The sequence below is a fragment of the Microtus ochrogaster genome, linkage group LG8 (assembly GCF_000317375.1).
Source record: "Microtus ochrogaster isolate Prairie Vole_2 linkage group LG8, MicOch1.0, whole genome shotgun sequence".
NCBI classification, from domain to species: Eukaryota; Metazoa; Chordata; class Mammalia; order Rodentia; family Cricetidae; genus Microtus; species Microtus ochrogaster.
Genome location: NC_022033.1, coordinates 23,804,823 through 23,811,032, shown reverse-complemented (window position 1 = coordinate 23,811,032; position 6,210 = coordinate 23,804,823).

The following is a 6,210-nucleotide window of genomic DNA, read 5'->3' as shown; positions in this document are numbered from 1 at the left end:
CCCCCCCCCCCCCGCCCCCCAGTCACAGGCAGTTTAAGGTCACCCCTCCCTCTGGGATGAGCGGTTTACAGCACAGCTGACACCTGGGGAAGGTGTGCCAGATGGAATGCGCTGGGAGGAGAGGGGGTGGGGGAGGACTGGCAATCTGCCAAGGGCTGAGGCCCAGCTGCAGCACAAGCTGCGGAAAGCAAGCGTGGGTCTCCTCCAGCCTATTTCAGGTTAGAGGCAGCCCACATCCACTGTGGCCCCACCTCACCTCTGGAGAGAAGCAAGGGCTCAGCAACCACAACAGTGATATCTTTATAACGTGTGGCCATCTCTTGCCATCCGAAAGTGTATGTCCAAGCCTAAACCCTGCTCCTGCTAATCCCGGCTCAGCAGGTGGCTACTCCATCCTTCCAGATATTCAGGCTTCAAATCTTTTATTTTGTTTTGCTTGAGATAGGGTCTCACTATAGTTTTGGCTGGCCTTAAACATACTGTAATCCTCCTGCCTCAGTCTCCTGAGTGCTGACTGGCCATTATGCCCAGCTACCATTCTGGTGTCCCACATAAATCCTTGGCCTCCACCTTCAAAATAGAGCTGAAATCCACTCACTTTTCAAATCCCAACAGCTCTACCCGGCTTTGAGCATTACTCTATCAGTATCCCGCCTTTGCCTTCTCTAGTATGCTCTCTCCCATAAGAGAGATCTCAAACTATCTGGTGGCTGCAAAACTGACTTAGAACAAAGCTAAAGTCCTTATTTTTTTTAAAAAAATATTTATTTATTATGTATACAATATTCTGTTTGTGTGTGTATGCCTGCAGGCCAGAAGAGGGCACCAAACCCCGATACAGATGGTTGTGAGCCACCATGTGGTTGCTGGGAATTGAACTCAGGACCTTTGGAAGAGCAGACAATGCTCTTAACATCTGAGCCATCTCTCCAGCCCCTAAAGTCCTTATTAAGGTGCAACAGACCCCACACTATCTCTAGTTCCCTTCCAAGTCTTTGGCCCTTTACCAGTTTGTGTTCTATGAATGGTCCTGCCTCAGGGCCTTCAGTTCCTACTACTCTCTCCAAACCTGGCATCTCTGTTATCTTCTTTAGGTTTCAGTGTTTTAAGTGCCAGCTCGTTAGAAAAGACTCTCTTAGCCTAGTGGTGGTGCACACCTTTAATCCCAGAACTCAGGAAGCAGAGGCAGGTGGATCTCTGAGTTCCAGACCAGCCTGGTTTACAGAGCAAGTTCCAGGATAGTTAGGGCTAAACAGAGAAACCCTGTCTTGAAAAACAAGATGCCCCGTGAGGCAGGGATTTTGTCTAATACTATTGTATCCCCAATGCTGAGGACAGTCTCTGGTGTCCAGTGACAGGAGGTGTGGAATGGTGGTAGAGTGTTTGCCTTGCGTGCTCAAGGCTCTGGGATACCCCAGCATAGCAAATAATGGGGGTACTTTGTGTAAACGAAAATTTTACCACGTAGGGAGATTTAAAGGATTTACGTAAAAGTTTTACAAGGTGGTAGAGAATTATGGAATAATATTGGTCCTTGGAAGGTTAGCAACCTTGCAACCTTTTTTGTTTGTTTTTTGAAACATGCTTTCTTTGTGTAATCCAGGCTGGCCTGGAGCTCACAGAGATCTACCTGCCTCTGTCTCTCAAATGTTGGGATTAAAAGCAGTACCAAGATTCCCTGCACCTCATCTGGCAAGGCTAGCTACCTCTGACAGAATTAAAAACTTTCTCTCACTTTGAGCCCATTTTACAAGGCAAGCACCCTGGGAGATTCAGTTGTATAGACGAGGTGTGCGACACCCTGTCCTACATAAGTGAGCCTTTTATACATTCTTTGAGGAGACTCCGACTTTCTGGATCTTTCTCCTTTAAGAGAGTCTGAGCTGGGCAGTGGTAGTACAGGCCTTTAATCCCAGCTCTTAGGAGGCAGAAACAGGTGAATCTTTGTGAGTTCAAGTCTAGTCTGGGACACAGAGCAAGCTCCAAAAAATACAGAGAAACCCTGTTTTGGGGGGAAAAGAAATCTAAGAATGTCTGACACATTTGTTTAGAAGGAAGGGGGTGTTGCATGTCTCTGTGTGTATGTATGTGTGTGTTGAGGGTGTAAACCAGAGTCCTTAGGGCTGAACTGAAACTTTTTATGTTTTCTTTTGCCTCAGGCTCCAGAAATCATTCTTTGATCTTCAAGCAGGCAGCAGGGAAGCCTGTCCACCTTGCCCAGTGCCTCCTGGTCCTCTCAGCATCATAGAGGCATGACCGAGGAAACGAAAAGCTGGGAATGTACATTAGTTGGTAGAGAGGTGTCTAGCACTAAGCCCTGGATTCCATCCCCAGCATTGCAAAAACCATGGGACATGCCTGCCTGTAATCCCAGTTACTCTCAAGGAGGAGTAAGGAGGTGAATTCAAGGCCAGCCTGACCAACTTAATGAAAACCTGTTCTTTCTTGCTTCGAGGCAGAGTCCCATGTGGTATATATAGGCATCAAACCCAACAGTATCAGAGGATGACTTCGAACTCTTGATCTTCCTGCCTACACGCACATGTACCACCATACCTGGCAAACGCTTTTTCTTTTTGTGGTTTCAAGGATTGAACACAGGTTCTTATGCATGCTAAGCAAGCTTTCTACCACTAGACTATTTCTGCAGCCTCGAATTTGTCTAATAGTCTGGGTTTTCTTTAGTTCTTTGAACCATTGGCAAATATAGGTTTTTTTCCAACCTTTATTATTATTATTATTTGTTTAGTCTCTCTACATAACCCTGGCAGACCTAGAATTCTCTATGTTGACCAGGCTGGCCTTAAATTCACAGAGATCTACCTGCCTCTGCCTAAAAAGTGATGGGCTTAAAGGGCAAAGGTAACCACCACTGGCCCAATCTTAATTATTGACGCTAATTTTCAGACCATATAATACACACAAGGATTATATTACAGAATGGCCAACAATGGGTTAAAGAGGCCACAGGGTTAAAAGGTGCCTTAGGAAAGACATAAGGCAGGGAGCTGAGAGATGCTAGCTAGCAGAGTTATTGCAGGTGCTTAGGTTAATATAACAACTAATGTTGCAATAGTTCCAGTATGGGCTGTTGAAGCTCTGGGGTGGTTCCAGATGCTAAACAGAGGGCGGTGGGGGAGTATTTCACATTTGTAATTCCAGTATTTGAGAGGCAGAGGCAAGCGCATTAAATTCTAGGCCAGCCTGCTGGATTATAGTTACTATCTGTTTATTCAGACAGGGCTGCACTGGTAGATTCTGTTTATTCAATTTATTCTTATTTGATGTGCATTTGTGTTTTGCCTGCATATATGTCTGTGTGATGGTGTTGGATCCCTTGGCACTGGAGTTACAGACAGTTGTGAGCAACCATGTGGCTGCTGGGAATTGAACCCAGCTCCTTTGGAAGAGCAGTCAGTACTCTTAACCACTGAGCCATCTCTTCAGCCCCGGTAGATTCTGTCTTAAAGTATGGGACAGGTGGTAACATGGTGGTGCGGTTGGTGAGTGAGTTCTAAGATTACTAGGTCTCCAGAAAAGATAACTTGAGTTGGCTTTGTCAAGCAGATCATATAAACTAAAACCCCTGGAGTACTGGGGACAGAATCAGGAAGTTATTGCTTGGAGATAGCTTGATGATGGGTAAAGTCTTAACCAATCTTAGGAGCTCTCCCCCTCCCCCCATTGTATGACCCAGGAAGGAGTTGCATCATTCCTTGGTCTGGTGTGTTTGATAAGTTTTGGGGTCTGGTTTCTCTGATATAGTTCCCATATACCTTTGGGTACATATGCTTCTGATTAAATTTGATAAAGCCTATCAAATTAAGTGGTAGATAAAACAGGACCATCCTGATCTCTATTTCACATGTGGCATCGCAGCTTTGCAATACCAGCACTAATGTGGCTAAGGCAGGAGGATTAAAAGTTTAAGCCTAGGGCTGGAGAGATGGTTCAGAGATGATCTTCTCTTCCAGAGGACCTGGGTTCAATTCTAGCACCCACATGTGGCTCACAACTGTCTCTAACTCCAGTTCTAGAGGACCAACGCATCAATCCACAATAAATAAATTAGTTTTTAAAAAAAATAGAGTTTAAGCCTAGACTGAACTACAAAATTATTCTGAAACCAGCTCCTCAGACAAATGAAACTGTCTTAAGATAAAAAAATGTTTTTAAGGTGATTCATTTTCTTCGTAATCTTCTTTTTGTTTTTCGAGACAGGGTTACTCTGTGTAACAGCTCTGGCTGTCCCAGAACTCACTTTGTAGATGAGGCTGGCCTCAAAGGCACAGAGATCCACCTGCCTCTGCCTTCCGAATGGTGGGATTATAGGCGTGCACCACCACCGACCTTTTGGAGAAAGGGTTCGTTTTTCTGAAGAGTCACACTGACAGCAAATATTTCTCAATTACATAGATAGGCTTTGGAGTGGGAAGGAGTTGGTGCAGTGGAACATCCCTGTAATTCTTTAGGGGACGGAAACAGGGATGGCTGTGAATTCCCCATCCTGAGCCACATGGCAAGTAGTAAGCCAGCCAGAGCTATACGGGGAAACCATGATCAAACATAATAATAATAATGACAAAAATCTGGGCCTGATGGTATGTCTACTTCAGAACTTGGGAAGTAGAGCCTAAGAGGATAAGGCATTCAAAGGCGTTCTCTTCCTAGGGTACACAGTAAGGAGTTCTAGCCCAGTGTCAGGTATAGGAAATCCCATCTCAGGACCAATCCACAAGCCAACCAACCAACCACCACTATCATAAATAAATACATAAGTAAATAAAGTGCCAGCAGTGTTCAACAAGGAACATTACTTAGAAGAAGTTACTCCATGTGTCTTTAAGTGGTTTGTCTCACTGTCAGCTGGTCTGGCCTTGAGTTTATAACTCAATAGCGGAAGTGGCAGAGCCTGGGCAGATGGTAGGCAGCATGTACTTCTCTCTGCCTGCCCATCTTTACTCTTCTTGTCACTGAAGACAAACACTGCGGGGAGTGGGGGAAGGAAGAAGAAAAACATCCAGCTAGTGTGATCAGATCTGGAATCCCAGAATTTGGGAGGCTGACGAGGGACTTGTGAAGAGTTAGTTCCAGGCCAGTCTGGGAAACAGAGTGATAATCTTATAAAACAAACAAACAAACAAACAAACAAACAAAAAAAACGACAAACAAATGAATGAACAAGCAATTTCCATTTCCTAGGTCTATCTGAACCTATAGCTTTTTGTTTGTTTGAGACAGGGTTTCTCTGTGTATCCCTGGCTGTCCTGTGCTGTGTAGATGAGGCTGACCTCGAACTCTTGAACTGTCTGATTCTGCCTCCTGATTGTTGGGATGGTGTGTGTGTGTATGTGTGTGTGTGTGTGTGTGGTGTTTGTACCACTTCACCTGGCAAATGTCACTGCAGTTCACCCAGTTGGCCTTGAACTCACTCTGTTGGTGAGAATAACCTTGAACCTTCTGCTTCCACTGCTCAAGTGCTGCTGCTAGACAGCTGTGGGCCACCACGTCTGACCTTGTTTTATTGAGACAGGGTCCTCGCTGCGTGGCCCAGGCTGGTCTTGAATTGGCATTTTTTTTGCTTCAATTTCTCAAGGGTTGGGATTACAGGTGTACCCACCATGCCAGGCTGGCTTCATTTTTGTTATCTTCTTAAATTTTTCTTTTATGTGCACTGGTGTTGTATTTTGCCTGCATGTACATCTGTGTGAGGGTGTGGGGTCTCTGGAACTAGAGCTACAGACAGTTATGAGCTGCCATATGGCTGCCGGAAATTGAACCTGGGTCCTCTGAAAGAGCAGCCAGTGCTCTTAACCGGTGAATCATAGCTCTAGCCCCTTCATTTTAGTTGTAATTTCTGAATTATAATTTTTGAAACATTGAATAATTCCTGAAATATAATTTTGAGTCTTTGAGAGACAGAATGGCAGAGTAGCTCAAAGTAACATCCTACAGTCAGAGTACTTTCTTTGTATTTATTTATTTATTATTTATTTATTTATTAAAGATTTCTGCCTCCTCCCCACCACTGCCTCCCATTTCCCTCCCCCTTCCCCAAACAACTCCCCCTCCCTTATCAGTCCTAAGAGCAGTCAGGGTTCCCTGCCCTGTGGGAAGTCCAAGGACCACTCACCTCCTTCCAGGTCTAGTAAGGTAAGCATCCAAACAGCCTAGGCTCCTACAAAGCCAGTACGTGCAGTAGGATCAAAA